The following is a 19,342-nucleotide window of genomic DNA, read 5'->3' on the forward strand; positions in this document are numbered from 1 at the left end:
AGTTTGTGATGCATAAGTGGCGTAGGATTCAATTGTTTTAAGTTATTTTATAAACATTTTTCATTTAATTACATTGAATAAATTTTGTTTTTTTTTCAGATTATTCATCAGACAACCGTCTATACGCACCTGTATTGTGCTTGTTTGCGCTTATATCCAGCGCCTGTTTGCGCTTATATCCAGCGCCTGTTTGCGCTTATATCCAGCGCCTGTCTGCGCTTATATCCAGCGCCTGTCTGCGCTTATATCCAGGGTCTGTGTATACTTATGTCATTAATTTATATACATGAACATGTATAAAATATATAATTAAAAAATAATATTTTATTACAAAAAATATAACAATTTTTGTTATTTTATATATATATATATAATATAAAATAGATTATGACTAAGCCAAATGCAATCTATCGTTATAAAATTAGTGAAGCTGATAAAAAACTAATTTTAGATGGATCAAAATTGAAAGATAACCACATTGATCTATTTCACTCTATTTTGCATATACATTCTCAAAAATCTTATCCTATTATTCAACCTAGAAGTACGTTATCTCTGCAGAATATCATGCTTGCTTCAGGTCGCGAATGGCCTAAACCAATTCCCTGCGACTCGGTACATATACAAATATTACACAGCTGTAATGATTTATGTAAAAACTGTGTAGGTGGTCACTGGATAGCTTGTTATTATGATACGCATTTTATTCATATTTACAATTCGTGCAATTTCAATCAATTCCATATTTGCCATGAACAATTTTTAATTCAATTATTTCCCTATTTAACTAAAAAAGGAAGAATAGATAAAGAGAAGCTAATTTTTGAAAGTGTGCAATATCAAAGAAATAATAATGATTGCGGTATTTTAGCAATAGCATTTGCTACATCCGTTTTTTTAGGACAAAACCCTTTAAAAATTAATTATGATTATGCAAAAATGAGAAGTCATGTTTACAATATGTTTCAGAGTCATAATTTGATACCTTTTCCATTGCTTACAAACATTTGTTCAGCATTCAGTAAAGGTAATTCACAGAATTTGGCTAAATCTGTTATTACTAATAAGAGATACCAAATTGAAATAGAATATTCCTATGTTAAACTGAACGGGATAATGAATCAGATGAATAAGAATAATAATAATCAAATGCAACTAGAAAGTCATTCAAAATCAATGTATACTGATGTTTGGAAATTCGTCGGTTTACCTAATTATGATATGGTTTCTTGTTATGTAAATGCATCGATACAAAGTTTATTAAATTGTGTATCAATCAGAAGAAACCTGGATAATAACCCTCAAGATAAATTGTCTACAATAATGGCACAATATAAGTTGAAACGTGACAATGGTACAGATTACGTCGACGTAATGAGTTTAAGAACTTTCGTTAATATTATGTACCGAGAACGTATTCAACAAGATGTACCAGAGTTCATCAGTCATCTTCTTAGCAAATCCGAAACGTTACGGCCTTTAATTGAGCATATGCTCCGTCGTTTTTTTACATGTAAGAAATGTAATCAAGTGAAGTATCTTGAAATGTACAGTAATAATATTTTACTCCTGCACTTACCAAAAAATAAATTTGCTTGTTCATTACAATATTTAATTGACAAAAATTTAAGTGCCTCTGTGGCCACTGATATACAATGCACATTTTGTAAAAATGGATTATTTTATGAGTCGATAAATTTTAGTACTAATAATGAAATTATAGTAATGTAATTACAGTTTTTTGAATCACGTGGAGCGGAAGTTATGAAAATAAACAATTTTTTACTTCATGATATTGCAAAATATGTTCGTATTAATAACAAAGAGTATTTCGTTAGTAGTTTAATAGTTCACGAAGGAAATACGATTAATAGTGGACACTATTTTAATATTTTATGACAAGATAAACGTTGGGTCTCGGTTAATGATTCAAATGTTGAGGAAATATCTCTTCCTGATTATGTAACAAATGCTTATGTTCTTTTTTTACAAGTTAAACAAGATGCAGAGTATTTGTACACACCCTTGATGCAGCGAAAACGTACATTGTCTGACGTCATGATTTCAACCGACATAAATAATACTATGAACTCACCAGTAAAAAATACAGAAAAATATATCTTTATTAACAAAACATTTTTTTAGGTTCAGGTGATAAAACTGTATTTCAAAGTCGATCGATTAAAAGAAAATTAGATACAATAAATGGAGAGTCATTGACCATGCCATCAAAAAAAGTTAAAATAATTACTGAAATAAAAAAATATTCATCTCAACATGAATACAGTCCTAAAAATTATTATAGAAAAAATAAAGAAAAAATAATTGCACAAAAGCACAATTATTATAGAAAGAATAAAGAAAAAATAAATGCACAAAAGCAAAATTATTGTAGAAAAAATTGTAACGGCCTGTGAAATAATCAAATTATTCTCGCGGCCCGTTAAGGATTTTGTCTTCGCTGTTCGGTGCGGGGCTCACCGCCGCCCCGATCAGCTAGCCGCTTCCTGGCGTTCCGCCGAATACGGGCGGACACGCGCTGCCCTGAAAAGGGATCGCGAAAGCACGGCTAAGCACGAGAGCGTGCGTGAGTTCTAATCACGGGCGTGGGAAGGGACAGAGGTGCCTTCCTAGGTACGCCCAACACGACGACAACACTAGTGTAGGTCAAATCGGGCTTTATTCCTTTAGGCAAATCTTATACACAATATCGCGTGCCGAGATTTTGCTTTGTATTCTATTTTAGAGAGAGAGACGCTCGCTCGCGCAACTATCACGCTAAATAATCGCTTACAAACGCAACGAGACTCACCGTGAAGTAGCTGCTGCAGACAGACTACCCCTCGCTAGTCGCCCGCGTTATCGCCCTTGCTCGGGCGGGCAAGTTCTGCCCTTGGTAATCGCCCACTCGAGATGACGATTTACAGGTTCCGGCGATCCTCGGGGATGGTCTCTACTTCCTTGTGCACTTTCACTTTTATATCTTGCCGGTCACTCTCCTTGTTCTTTCGTTCGTACGCGCACGTGACAATCCTTCCAGCTCGCCGGTCTAAGTCCAAGTCCACGAAAATCGTTTTCTCTCCCCACTCTACCGCTACGGCACACGCCTGATCGAGTCTCGTTCTGTCTCTCTCTCTTCACTCCTCGCTCGCTTGCCCGCTTGGCCATGCTCGGCCTCGCGCGCGGACAATCTTCCGCGAAAACGGCCCCGGCCGTTATAAAATAAAGAAAAAATAAGTACATATAATAAAAAATATTATACAAAGAAGAGAGATAGGCTCGTAGAATATGGCAAGCAATATTTAAAAAAAAAAATAAAGATAAACGCATCGCATATAACAAGAATTATTATGTAACAAATAAAAGTAAAATATTAATAGATCGAAAAGATAATTACAATCTGAATCGAGAAAAATTACTGATAAATGCTAAACATAAATACGCTTTGAAGATAAAGAAAAAATATTTCGTAATAAATATTAAGCTCAATATGAGAAAACTTATTCAGCTGACAAATAATTGTGTACAAAAAATTATGCCTTTTATACCCGTAAATTCCACGATCGAAGCTAGAATTAGAGCTGAACACATAGTTACCCGAGTGATCGCTGCAAGAGATAGGATTATATCAGAAACCAAATACAAATTGAAAACCTTAAAAAATAAAGCGAGTGTCGGTTTAAATCGATTAGGGGATATGAGTATTACTAACGATACCATTAACAATGCTATCTCAGCTTTGTGTGGAACGTCGATGCATACTTCCAAATCAGAATCATACTTTTTCGATGCAATTTATGATTTTGGTAAGGGATTACTTGTGACTGATTCAAATAAAATAAATGTTATAGTGATGAATGAAAATGGACAGTCAACAAATATCATGCCATTACTTGAGGGTGCAAAAAACCTAAAAAGTTGATTATGTAATCAGTATTGTAAATTGCCTGATATCCATACCATAATAGAAATAAAAGTTCTTTTAGAAAAATTAATCGAGTTGAGTTATGCTGACGCTTATGATTTTTTGAAAAATATTGACGTATGCAGTTTTGAATCTGGTCATTCTAAGAAACTCGGTCATCCTATTGTGTGTCATATAGGAATTTTCTTATGCAGTTCGATATTTTTAAAACTTCGCTCTGTAGCTTGCCATTTTCCTTTTTTACGCATAATTAGAGATATAATTTATGCGTTGCAAAAGTGTTACAACAATATTGAACAGGTAAATGAAGCTTTAAATAATGGTGATTTAGACAAATTGAATGACATCATATCAAAAAATTCATCGGCCTTAATTTTTCCATGCCAAAATACCGATGACATTTCTTTGAATGAAAATGAAATTTTACAGAAACTTCATGAGGGTGTCAAAATTTATTACAAAATTTTAGAAGATCTCCCTGTGAATGCGTGTGTTTCCTGTGAACGATTATGTTATGAAAAAAGTCTAGTACTAGTTAAAAATTACGAACCAAAGATTGCATTTGAATTACTAGAAATTGCAACTAGTGCTTGGAAGAAATTAATCCATTATTATGAAAATAATAATTTAATGGAAATATTTAATAATGGTAAGATTTGCAAGAATTGTTTAAGGAAGTTTAAAAATAATACTATACCTTCAACATGTCTTCTAAATAATCTGTGGTTTAAACCTATTCCGGATGAATTAAAATGTTTGAATATGTATGAAAAAATTTTAATTCAGCGTGCAAAAGCATTTCAGGTTATACAAAAAAAGGTACTGTTATGAAAAAAAATATACCTCATTACGCGCGCCATGACAAACTCGTGGGGAAAGTATTTCATTTACCTTTACCTTTGGAAGAAACACTAAAAAAATTGTGTAAAGTAACTGATCCATTGAACACTGACCATGAGTTATATATATTAGTCAGAAGTATTCCTACTAAAGGTAAAATTATTTGGGAAGAATACGTTGATGTAGAAAAAGTATGGAATGCTCTAAAATGGCTAAAAGAAAATAATCCAATTTATTCCGAAATCACTGTTCCTATTCAACCATGCGATATATTGAACACGCTCAAACATACAGATTTAGAGTATATAGAAAATTCTGATGATAACAATTCTAATCAAGTCAATGAAGTTAATACTGCAATTGAGGATTCTAAATTACCTTACAGAGAAGCTTTGTTAACAGCGAAATCGCAATCGGACACATTTTATGATGAATATACGATAAATGCTTTGCATGTACAAAAACCTAATGAATCGGATACTAAATTGTATCAAATGAAAAAAGTTTATGAAACTCCTCTGGTTTATCACGAGAAAGATTTGGATTTGAAATGTTTTCCAGATATTTTTCCTTATGGTGAATGTGGCCAGCGTGTTCCCAGAGAAATCAAATTAAAAGAATCTGATTTTATTAAACATATATTAACTTCTAAACATTCACAGTTTAGAGAAAGTAAACAATTACTTTTTTATTACTTACATGATAACTATATGAGAAGCCTTAATGCAGGAATTTATCACATGCTACATGTGTTAGATACACGTCACAAATATACTGCCGGAAATTATATACAACAATTAAATGACAATGGTTTGGAATCAAATCTTTATTCAATATTTTCTCGTATAAGAGGAACTGAAGCATATTGACGAAGACCAAGACGAGAACTGAACTGTATGGCGCAAGAATATGGCCCTGTTACATTTTTCGTAACGTTGAGTCCGGCAGAATGGAACTGGCCAGATTTAGGTGAATTTAAGTAGTATAGCAATGTATGTTCCAGCACACCTGCGGGGGGTCTGTAACCCTTTGACCCCACCGGGCTTAACCCTTTGGCCCCCTGGCTTAACCCTTTTATGTTAATAATAATTATTATTGTTAACAATTATTATTAACAATATTCGTGGGGTGTCCCTTGGTTTAACCCTTTGATTCCCTGGCCTCTATCGCTTCCATGTTAATTATTATTATTAATGTTAATAATTGTTTATAATTTTTGAGGAAGGTTTCTAGGGCTCCTAGTCCCTAGGGCTCCTAGTCCCCAGGGACCCTATACCTAGTGCTTTCAGTCTAATTAAATTTAAATGTTTTTTTTTTTTTTTTAAAGTTATAAATATATATTATTGACAATTTACTTGCTACATTGAGAATGAAACGAATAGAAAATAGCGACGATTTTTTGAAAAAAATGAAGAGACAGACCGGAGAATCGAACCGGAGTCCTCTGGGTTCGCAGGCTATCGTTCTACCACTAGAGCCAATGCCACATGTACCTTAGAGGATGCATATTGTGTATATTAGCTACACACGCATACATTTGGTATAGGGCCCGAGCGTGCGGAGGAGGAGGGGAGCGCATGCTGTCTATAGTTCTGGTCTGATGGGGATGCGCTACTATAGTAGTTGTAACAAAACTTGATCCTTTGTTACCAATTCTTTTGCGGGGTAAGTGAGGCACTTTCGCTCATGACAATTGAGAGAGAAGAACGAGGGGAGGTTGATAAATAAATTATACACAGACAAGAATCAAATCTCACTTACAACCTATTATTATTAATAACTATTCACACAGAACATACGCGCGCATAACATAATCTAAATTACCGACCAACAAACTACAAATCGAACAATAAACTACTTAAGATAATCACAAATGAACACTTCACATTTTATCCTAATACCAAATCGCATACTTAACCTATTACAAACTTACTTAAAACTACGCAAACTAATACCGGGTAAATTGCCCGGCACGTGGGCGCCTGGACAATTCACCGGTCGCAACTTACGTCACTGCAAATTAGTCTTAGCGCGAACCTTCAGATAGCCGGCACGTGAGTGCCAGGCTATCTCTTTCAACGCGCACCGGCCGTCGCGTCAACAGAGAGAGAGAGAGAGTGTAGAGAGAAAGAAGAAAAGGAAGGCTTGACCTTTTATCTCCTGTTCCTCGCAACGTCGAGAATCCTGAGCGAAGCGCTGCGGCAGGAAGTACCGGGCGTCGTCGCTGGTCAGATCGTCGCTGACCGCTGTCGCTGACCAGGTCTCCGTCGGCGACGTTGACTCTCCTAGCAGGTGGGCTGGCTGCAGTTGCTGGCAAAGCCGTTGCCGGTAGGGTTGATCTTCCTTCCTTCCGGCTATCCCAAACTGCTCTCTCTGCTGGGCTCGGACTTCCGCACTGTAGTAGGACTAGGCTTCTACTCCCTCACTCTAGAAAGGCTCGGCTGCGAGTGTCTCACGCACTAATTCTTGCACGCATCTTGCAGTCGCTCAGCGGCGCTTACCTTGACTACTTGGCTCTCCCTACCTTGACCTATTAGTTAGGCGGCACGCGACGCGTCGCTTATCGGTCACGCGTTGCGCGCCTGCCAATCCCTGCATAGACCTAATACTCTCTTTCTCTCTCTCTCTTTCTCTCACTCTCTCTCCGCGCTCTTCAACTTTTCTTGCGCTCAACTGCGCTGGCTCGTCCTTGCCGCTGAAACAAAAGACCAAGTGTTAGGCGCATACTTAAATGCGCCCAACGTTGGCCACCACGCTTAGCCGAGTGGGGGAGGGAGAAACGCGGACGAGAGACGGGCAAACGGCCTGCTGTCGTCACATAGTATTAAATGTATGCTCTCTCTCTCTAGCTCTGACTCAGCGTGGTCCACAGTGCGAGGAGGAGGGGAGCGCATGCTGTCTATAGTTCTGGCCTGACGGGGATGCGCTACTATAGTAGTAGTAAACGTGCGCTCTCTCTCTTTCTCTCTCTCTCTCTCTCCTACGCTCTAGCTAAGCGTGGACCATGGTGCGCGGAGGGAAGCGTATGCTGTCTATAGTCAACACGTGCTCTCTCCACGAAGGGAACTGTTTTCGTGAGAATGCTAGAGACTACGAATGCAGTCACTCGACTGACACCTCCTTGAGATGTTCCTCCTAAACATTTCTGCTAGGAGAGAACCTTATTCGCATCCATTCACCCTTTCTTACAATCGTTATGATTATTTTACTATTTAAATAAGCACACATTTATTATTTATTTAATATTTATTATTTTTAATTATACATTGAATAGAGTACACTTTGTCTATAATCTTGATGTTCAGTGTCTGACATAGCTATTTTTAAATATTCAGTTGAATTTTTATATGAATTATAGTCATCTGTAAATCTTTCGACAGTGTCAATCCCTTTTGATTTTGCTTGTTTTTGTCTTTCCACCATCCAATCGTGTATCTTTTGTGTATTTACTGCAGCACATACTATATTCTCGCGATTTTGACTATGATATATGCATGATGGTTTAAATTTAAGACTTAAATCTTCCAATCGCGGCCATCTTATTTCAGTTTCGATATCTAAAATATTTTGCAACGATTACCGAAAATCGTTAGACTCGCGCGAGGTGAACGAGCGGCTAAGCGAGAGGAGCCGCGTTCGGTTCGCGAGAGAGAGAGAGCGCGTAGGGGCAATGACCGGGAGGGCAGGCTCCGACCGGCAGTATGACTGTGCCACTCAGTCTGTCAGCGTCGCGCTAACCTCCATTTTCCCGAGTTTTTCGTTTTTGCCAGTGACATTGCGAACTTGAGTGTGTGGGTGGGTGAGCAGCAGCACTAGCAGCAGCAGCAGCGGTAGCAGCAGCTATATCAGCGGCAGCCCTAGCAGCAACAGCAATTTAGCGACAGCAGCAACAACAACAGCAGAAACAGCAATCGAGGCGGTGCAGCAAGTGGCGGAGCGGATTATTAACAGCGTGTTAATCGGATACGGTTGGCCACCGTATCCTCATCGTTCTTGCGGTAGGTGCACCTTTTCCCCCTTTTGTCATTATAATTTGTGTGCGATCCCGCGCAACGAGCGCGAAGAATTTGTTTGTTGCGCGCGAGCGGTTAGTTCGCGGCATCCGTGGTTTTTTCTCTCTCTCATTTTCAGCGTGTATTGTCATTCACGCGAGCGTGCGCAAGACTCTCGGCAGATTCCCCGTGTCATTGATTTAATTGAATAAATCAATCATTATTTTTATTTAAACGAGTTTCGGTTATTGTGTCTTTCCTTTGTCCGGAGGTCGCGTCAGTGTTTATTTACAGTGGATTCGAATTCGCCGGTTGCGTAGCACGAATCGTGCGAATACCGATAGACGCGAGTCGACAACTTAGGTTCCAGCGGCGGCCGCACGAGCGCTACTAGCAAGGGGCGACAGCGCCGCCAAGCGGTGAGTTGGGGGAACCCAACTCGGAATAGTAAGGAGACTCTGCACAGGCGCACTCCGAGACAAGGTAGGTTACTGCGCTTTGAGCACAGAGATAACAAGGCTTCGTCTAGTCGTAATAAAGGCACTTTCAAGAGATTATCGACTAAGCGACAGCCTGTTACAATTTCTGTAATTAAAAAAAAAACTAATTAAATTCGAATTTGGAATTTTGTACTATTGTATATTATTTGAACCTACTTTTCAGGAATAATTTTTTTAAGCCATTGCTTCTTTTGTAATCCTTTCACATAATTATTTCTACAATTATGTAAATGACTACGTATAGTACAATTTAAAAAATTATATGGTAAAATACCATTTCTCCGTAATATACCTATAAAATTGATTATATTAAATATTTCAAATAAAATCAATGTTAATTAACGATAATAAAAATAAATACCATGATGATGTAATTCCAACCACTTATTAACACTTTGATATTCAATAGACAGTTTGAGCCAATGATATGGAGGTTTAAAAAGTAGTACTGTAGGTGAAGTATTAGAATATACTGGTAAATAGGCAAACTCCTTACAAATAAAAGTATTATTAAGACTCTGAAAGCCTTGAATATCTAAAATATAGTCCATCTTAGAGTATAAATCCCATCATTCTCTATGATATGTGAGCTGAATCGTATCTCAAAGCAATAATGACTATATTTTTATTCTGAAGATCTATATATAAACCCTTTAATACTAAATTAATAAGTTAGATGGTGCTACAGTCGGTTCACCCCCACTCTTTCGTTTGAGCTAACCCTTCCATATACTGCCTACAGCGCCCACACTTTGTAGGCAGCGCCCTCAGTTTGCTGACAGCGCCCTCAATTAACCTTTAAAAGCAGCTTTGGCCTAGCAAAAGAGCGCAGTCTCTCGAGACAGCCTGCGAGCTAAGCTTGCCTTACCTTACGCCATTTGCAAGTAGTTCCTCAGTAGTTAGTTGAATCCTTATTGATTTGTTAAACAAATCAATATTCATTACCAACTGAGAACAAGTTCATTTTAGAGCTGTTCACTACCTTTTCCATCCTTTCATCATAATAATCCTTTATACAACTATAGACAAGTGACTGTACAAGACAATAAAACTAGATAACTAACAACATGACTTCTATCGCCTATTTTGAAGAAACAATTAAAAATTTATGGAAAGTTTATAACCATTCGAAAGATTTAGATATAGACGATTGTATTAGATGGAGAAATCTAACAGTTAATGCTATAATTTCAATTAATGAATTTATGAAACGATCTGATTTAAGTAGAGCAATTCGACAAAGGTGTCAAACTTGTGCTTGTAATTTGAATTCTATTGAAGCCAATTTAAGTAAAACTATAAAAGTTGGTGTAAGTATACAACCATTAACAGCTATTCAGGATGAAATTCTAGGAGATGGAGTTGTTTGGAGACCAATTCATTCAGCCTTTGAAAGTCGAATTAGTACAGCCTGTATAGTTAATCAACATCATTTAGATATAAAAACACTTCTAGTTGCCGCAAATCAACTATTACAAATTAAAATACCTCAATTTCTTGCTATCCATAATAACTTAAAAATAAATACAGAAATGGCATCACAATTTATCAGAAAGAAAAATCAAGAAGAAGATATTCAAATCAAGTATTTCAATACAGAAAATGTTTGCATTTATAAGACTACTGATCTTGATAGATGGTTTCAAAATAACGTTAAAGATATTATACTTAAACAAATCGAAGAATTTCAAGAAAGAGACTCAGGCTGGTCGTTAAAAACTATTGTCGGTCTCACTATTAATATAAATAAGTATAATCCATTTAAATCATGCTCGTATATACCATTACCGTCAAGCATAGATAATAAAAGAGCCTGTGTTCATGTAAAAAATGAAGACAATGAATGTTTTAAATGGGCTATACTTTCATGCCTTCATCCAGTTGCAAGAAATCCAAACAGAGTAATTAAATACAAGCCCTATGAGAATGAACTGAATTTTGATGGTATAAGCTTCCCTGTAAAAATAAAAAGTATTCCTAAATTTGAAAAGTTGAATAATATAAGTGTAAATTTATATATACTAAAAAAATATGGATCGAAATATGAAGTCTCACCGTGCTATATAACGAAATTAAAACAAACTAAACATGTGAACTTACTCTTAATACAAAACGAATATATTGATGAAAATGAGACTAATAGACCACGAATATCAATAGATGATGAAAAATTCAAATTAGAAACTCACTACGTATGCATTAAAACTTTATCTGCTCTCCTTCGTAGACAAGTTACTCAACATACTGAAAAAATTTATCTTTGCGAACGTTGCCTTCATTATTTTACTAACTAGGAAAATTTGAAATCTCATGAAGTTGACTGTTCCAAAATAAATAAGTGTCGGATTAATTTACCTGACGATGCTACTTTAGAATTTAAAAATTTTAAACATAAAGAGGAAGTTCCATTTATTATATACGCGGATTTTGAATGTCTGTTAAAACCTATAGAAGATCCGAATAGAAATCTCAATGTTAAGAGACATAGTTTCCAAGAACATGAAGCCTATAGCATTAGATTATATGTAAAATTCCGTTATGATGATAGTAAGTCGATATATAAGTCATATAGAAAAAAATTAAATGAAGACGAATCACCAGCATCATGGTTTATAAAGCAATTGAAGTCCCTAGTGATTGAGTTAGAAAAGATATATAATAATGCAATAAAAATGGATTTATCATTTATTAATGAACAGATATTCAAAACGGCAAGAAGATGTCATATTTGCAACCAATATTTTCAAGATAACCAAAAACGAGTTCGTGATCATTGTCATTTAACAGGAAAATTTAGAGGTGCAGCTCACAATCATTGCAATTTGAATTATAAAAATGCTGCTTTCATACCAGTCGTATTTCATAACTTTACAGGCTATGACTCACATTTTATTATAACAGAAATTGCTACTAACTCAGAATTTGTAGGAAAGATCTCTTTTCTCGCTGAAAACAAGGAGCGATACATATCCTTCACAAAAGAAGTTGCAAACAGTCGAATTAGCTTTCGTTTCATTGATTCCTTTCGATTTATGCCTACATCTCTAGATAAATTAGCATATTATTTACCTCAGCTAGATATTGTACAGAGAGAATTTCAGAAAGATAATTACACTTTAGAACAGATTAATTTACTCAAAAGAAAAGGAGTTTTCCCATATGAATACATACTAAATTTAAATAGACTAACTGAGACAGAGTTACCATCTATTGAAAAATTTCATAGTAAATTGACAGATAGTGATATTCCTACTGAAGAATATAAGCATGCTCAAAACGTATGGAATATTTTCGGTAGTATTTGGAAGAAAATAGATTTAGGAATGTATTCTGATCTCTATCTGAAAACTGATGTACTTTTACTAGCTGATATTTTTGAGAATTTTCGATCAACCTGTAAGAATGCATATGATCTCGATCCTGCTCATTATTACACTACTCCTGGATTAACATGGGACGCGATGTTAAAATATACAAATATGAAGCTTGAACTATTAACAGATATAGATAGCGCTACTGCTCAAAGATAAATTTGGTCCAATATACTTTTTGAATTTATTTACATGCTTATTACGATATTCTCCATTTGTTTCGTATCTCTTTCGATGAGCGTTAGTGATTTCGAGAATTTTTATATAATTTTCAATATCCAATGAACTGATTAATTTAAAATCAGGTTCTTTACGAAAGAGAAGTTCCATTAAACCAAGCGTCTTGCTGTATGCTTTATCATTCACAGTCACGTTATCGTTTTGGAAGGAAATTGAAGAATTGCCTATGACATATGTATTTTCATGTAAGTGAACACCAAATGTCTTGTCTAAATTACTTTTCTGCTGAGGTTCATGCAATAGTCGAACATAGTTTCCTATAATCGAATAGCTGTTGTCTCTGTTCTGTAGTTACATTTGAACTACTTTTGTTCAAATTTATAGCAGTTATATCAAGTGATGATTCATCATGATCATCATCATTATCATCAATAGAAATAGCAGACTCAAATGTAGTATCAAGCGGTTGTAATGTAGAATTTAATTCATTAGCAATACTATTGAAATATCTAGATTTGTAGGGAGTGTCAGTTGCTACTTCTGACTTGAAAACATTATCGAACTCGATTTTCTTTTTCTTTTTCGTTGGCTGTTCAGCAGTAGTAGCGTTACTTTTATCAGTAGTTGACTCTACGAGTTTCTTCAATGGATCAACCATAGGTTTAAAAGTTTCATGCAATGTCTTTTCTAAATAAGCTTTACCACGTTTTATTAGTTGATACTTGCGTCTTATGGCATCACGAGCCATGGATAATTGCTCGAGCACCTTCTTTTCTCTTTCAAAGTCAGCCATGTTTACGCTTCTAATTTCTGAAGTTAAATAATCTTCATCCACTCACTCATCTATATTTATAGCAAAAGAATCAAATCCCTTTCTATATCGTCCATGATTTATTGGTCTGTCTCTGTCGATAACCAACAATCCATGATTATCGTCTCTCCAACATTTTAAACAAATTGCTTTAAACTTCTCAAAAGACATATCTGAGTTAACATGATCATTGTAAATGTGCTTAATATTCACGCCATCTTGTCGAAACAAAACAAGTAAATTCACATTATCTCGAATGAGATGCTTCGGAATGCGAGCGTACGATTGACAGAGATAGAAACTATCTACTTTTTTATGTCTACCCATACAGAAGAATGCTCTTACGTTATCTTGCTTCTCAGTGGCTATATCGTCAAAAATCATGATAGAATTTGGTCGTGTTTTATCTTGTGAAACAACTGTCTCATGCTCGCTGAAAGCATGATACTCTATATCATTAATAGGCTCTAATAAATCTTTCAAAAATGTATATTTAGGCTGATTAAGGGATTTTGAGTAGACATATACGTTTTCAAATCTAAGACCATTAGGATGAGTGATTAATGTTAATAAACAATTAGTTTTTCCACAATTACTAGGTCCGCAGAAAACGGCACGGATACTATTAGGCAATAGTTCACCATGTCTTTTTTCTTGTTTTTCCGTCTCCACCACTCTATCGAAATTAATGACTTGAAGCTTAAGAGGTTGTTCTTGGAAATCCATGTTGTTTACTCATCATTGACACCTCAATAAATGAGTTGTTAGGTATAAAAAGGCTGCTTATATATCTTTTATTTCATTAACATGCTGTCTTTCGAAGAAGTATGATCACGTACTATAAAAGAAAGACTGGTGGTGATCTAGTGAATGAGATTATAAATAACTTGCCTATTGAAGCTCACTTACCTGGATATCAGTATTGTGGTCCTGGTACAAAATTGAACAAACGAGTGGCACGTGGAGATCCTGGTAAAAATCCACTAGACGTTGCTTGTAAAGAACACGATATTGCTTATGCGCAAAATCTGGAGGATATTGCGACAAGAAATAAAGCTGACGAAATTCTAGCTAACAAAGCTTGGGAAAGAGTACAAGCTAAAGATAGCAGTTTTGGTGAGAAAGCAGCTGCCTTCACTGTAGCCAACATTATGAAAGTTAAAAGTAAGCTTGGTATTGGTGTTGCTATGAAGAAAGGTAGTAAGAAACAAGGTAGAGGATTTAAAAAACGTCAAGCACGAAAGAAATGTAGAAAAATCAAAAAGCCGTCAGTTACATTGAATAAAATTATTAAGACGGTCTCGAAAAGTAGTTTGCCTAACAATAGAGCTCTTGTAGTTATTCATTCGGCTATAAAAGGAGCCAATGAAGCTGTGAAAAAGGCTGGCGGTAGAAGTAAAATAAATATACCCCGTATTTTACCTATTCCCAGTAAAGTTGGTGGAGCGATTCCTTTTTTAATTCCATTATTTGCTGCTTTCAGCGCCACTGGAGCTCTAGCTGGAGGAGCTGCTTCAATAGCAAAAGCCGTTAACAGTGCTAAGGCCGCTCAAAATCAATTGAACGAAGCTCATAGACATAATAAAACTATGGAAGCTATTGCTATTGGTAAAGGACTTTACTTGAAACCATATCGTAAAGGTTATGGTCTTCATTTGAAACCATATTCAAGTGGAAAAGGTTTAAAAAAAAAAAGCTCGAAATAACTTTACCTAATCGAGCACTGACAGATCATGATATAAGAAAATATGCTAAATTACTAAAAATTGCAAATTTTCGAGGTGTTTTCATGCGTAATGCTCTGCCAGCTGATGGACCACGATATAAAGAGGCAGCTATTGTAAATTTAGATGATAAACGTGGACCAGGTACTTATTGGGTAGCATACAAAAAGAAAGGTGATGAGGTTATGTATTTTGATAGTTTTGGTAATCTACAACCACCTATAGATCTATTGCTTTATCTCGAAGTTAATAGAATCATGTATAATTATATTAGATATCAAGATTTTAATACATGTAATTGCGGTCATCTTTGTCTCAAATTTCTTTTAAACAAACTATAGAAAAGACGACTAGTATATAAAATACTCATTCAAAGAATGACTATCATTTGACATGCATCTGTCATGGAGAATACACTGACATTGAGTCTCTCAGGAACATCATCCGTACTCGAAACATATTATTTTTCACCGATCGAATTGATACGAAACAAAAAATACGTTCTTGGTCTAGTTGAGCTATTAACATTTAATTCAATACCAAACATTGAAGTTGGTTATAATAAGTTTTACATTGAAGGTCAAGAATCTATCACTTTACCAACTGGTAGCTACGAAATAGAAGATATTGAAAGCTTTCTCCAAGAAGCATTAGCATCTAAAGGTATATCGTTTAGCCTGAAACCAAATAATAATACTTTACGTTGTGTCATTCAGTGCAGTTAACAAATACATTTTGAACCAGAAGATTCTATTGGAACAATTTTAGGCTTCACTAGATGTACGCTCATTGAAAACAAAACACATAGTTCTGACTTACCCGTCACTATTCTCAAAGTCAACGCTTTACGTGTAGAGTGTAATATTACTACAGGCTCTTACATAAACGATCGCAAAGTACATACTATACATGAATTTTTCCCTGCAGTTCCACCTGGATATAAGATTATAGAAGTTCCCTCTCAAGTCATTTACCTTCCAGTCGCTGTGAGGAGCATTGATCATTTTCAAATTCGTATAGTTGATCAAGACGGAAACCTAGTTAACTTTCGAGGAGAAGTCATCACAGTGCGAGTATATATAAAGACCATATCTTAGTAATGGGTATCATTTACAATATAAAGTCCGGTCGAGGCTATATTAAGAGACAAAAATGTCAATCAACAATCAGTCAACAGTGAGCTATCAGACCGCTCACACCTCAGAACTGTCAATTCCTGAAAAGCTTGACACTGATTTATCTCTGCTTCCATCACGCAGTATGATTCATATTTGTGGTCGGTTGACCAAGCCGGACGGTACTACGCCAGTGGAGAACACTTTATTAGTCAACAACGCCCTCTGTTATTTGTTCGAGGAAATACGATATGAAATAAATGCTATTGAAATTGATAAAGTGAAAAATGTAGGCTTAACGAGCCTCATGAAAAATTGGCTTTCACTCAATCCATGTCAAAACTCTATCGCTGGAAATGCCGGATGGAATGGTGATAACAATGAAGTTTTAATATGTAACGCTCAAGGTTTTTTTGATGTGACTATCCCTCTCAGTATGTTACTGGGCTTTGCTGAAGATTATCGGAAAATTGTAGGCAATGTCAAGCATGAACTTATTCTCACAAGATCAAAAGATGATTTGAATGCTATTTTAAGTATTCCAGTAAGGAATCCTGATGCTTCAGAAAAATCAAAAATTACTTTAACTAAGGTTGAATGGTTGATGCCATATGTGATGGTCGCAGACAAAGAAAAAATCAAATTACTCAATCAGATTGGACGAGATCGTGCAATTACTATGAGTTATCGTACTTGGGAAATGTATGAGTATCCAAAATTACCTCGTACATCAAAGCATGTCTGGAGTGTTAAGACTTCCAATCAATTGGAAAAGCCTCGCTTTGTTATTTTAGCTTTTTAAATTAAACGTAAAAGTTCAGCAAGTGTTAATTCTAGTAATTTTGATCATTGTAATATTAGTAATGTGAAGCTATTCCTCAATTCACAATGCTATCCGTATGGAAATCTCAATTTAAATATCAATCAAAATCAGTTTGCTGTTCTCTACGATATGTATACTAATTTTCAAAACGCTTACTATGGTAAAGAAAACGAGCCGTTACTCAATAAAGAGGATTTCATTAATAAAGTGCCGTTAATAGTTATAGACTGCTCCAAACAAAATGAAACATTAAAAAGCGCTCCAGTCGATGTTCGCCTAGAATTTGAAACTCGGACCGATTTTCCTGAAGATACTGCAGCCTACTGCTTAATATTACATGATCGTATTGTACAATATAATCCAATTAGTGGTGATGTTAAAAAATTAGTTTAAAATTAACAAGACATTATATGATCAATGTACACAATGCTTTTCAATAAAAAAAAATAAAATTATATATATATATCTATATACACTATATATTGTTAGAATTTAATACAAACTACCTATAATCATAGAGAGAGAGAGTGAGAGAGAGAACAGCATCCACACTAAACGGCGTACGCACCTAGCAAGCTAGAGACGCTACCCCCTCTCCGAGGGCCCAAACTTAGCCAGCATAAGCTTACTATGCTCCCTACTATAGAAGGAGAGAGACCATCATACAGCTTACTAAATACCCTACCAACTTCTACAGCATCCTACCTTACCAACCTATGTAGATGAATATTGGTGGGTGAGTGGGTCAGAGTAGGTAGGTGGGTGGAATAGGTGGAATGGGAGTGGGGGCACTGGTAGATCCTAATTAAATTAAAACATTATTAATTTTTTATTTTAGTTTAATTTATTACTTTTTTTATAAAATTAAAAATACAATTTTTTTTTTCTTTTTAATATTATTGTTTAATTTTTTTGGATCCGACGACCTTAGAGTGGCGAGTCGGCTTCCTGATGGTTGGTTGAGCCGGAATCAAAATTACTTTCCGTCGAACACACTCAACGTTTTTTACCAACGGAATTTTCATCTGTAAAAAAAATTTTTAATTATTATTTTTAATTTAAATTTATTAATTCTTTCTATAATGTAATTACTTACATTAGCGGTTAAATCGAGTGGTTTATCGATTTGGGTATCATCTCCTCTTTGACAGCCTGCGGATGTTGCTGTCGATGAGGTTGCTGTTGACGTCGCTGGTGATGTTGTCCTCGACGTTGCTGATGACGATGATAATGTCATCGACGCAGATGACGTTGACATCCTCGAAGATGACCCATTACCTTCATTCACCATGGCTGTTATTGATGGTGCAGCAATGTTGTTTATGCTGGAAAGCCTTCGCTTAACTTTCGCAGCAAGTTCGTCTTGCTGCGCTTTCCTTTTCCGCTCCAATCGAGCGGATTCTTGCTGCCTCCTCATAGCGTCCGCACGCTTATGTTGCTTTAACTTTGCATTGACGCGATCATTGACAATTTTGTCAATTTGATACGCGACTTGATGCGCCATCATTCTGGCCGCCATAGATTCCTTGATCCACTGAAAAGAGATAAGACAATTAAATATTAATAAAAAATATAAATTGTTATAATTTTATAATAATACTTACTTGTTGAACCGTAGCTTTCATTTCTATGATTTGCAGTCCTTGAGGAATGCTCTCCTCCACAAATCGTTGCAACTGAAAATAAATGATAATAAATAAATAAATAAATAAATAAATAAATAAATAAATAAATGAATATATGAGAAAAAAATACTTACAGTAATTAATATTAAAATTAAGAGCCGATATAACGGCTCTTTTGCCACATTCTGCATGGTCGGAAGCTGGTAAGTGGTAAGCTGAAATTGAATAATAATATTATTAAAAAATTATAAAAGTTATTTTAATTATTTTTAAATTATTTAAAATTATACTTACAGTTTCTAAAAACTCACACGCTTTAACAATATTTTCCATTGTTGTTTTATTTTTTATTTATAAACTTTATAAGAAATATAAAACTTACTAACGTTTAAATAATAATAATAAACAATTAGCACTGCACTGTGAACACCTCGAA

This window comes from Phymastichus coffea, unplaced genomic scaffold, assembly GCF_024137745.1.
Source record: "Phymastichus coffea isolate CEN01 unplaced genomic scaffold, Cenicafe_Pcof_1.1 PCOF00006, whole genome shotgun sequence".
Taxonomy (NCBI): Eukaryota; Metazoa; Arthropoda; class Insecta; order Hymenoptera; family Eulophidae; genus Phymastichus; species Phymastichus coffea.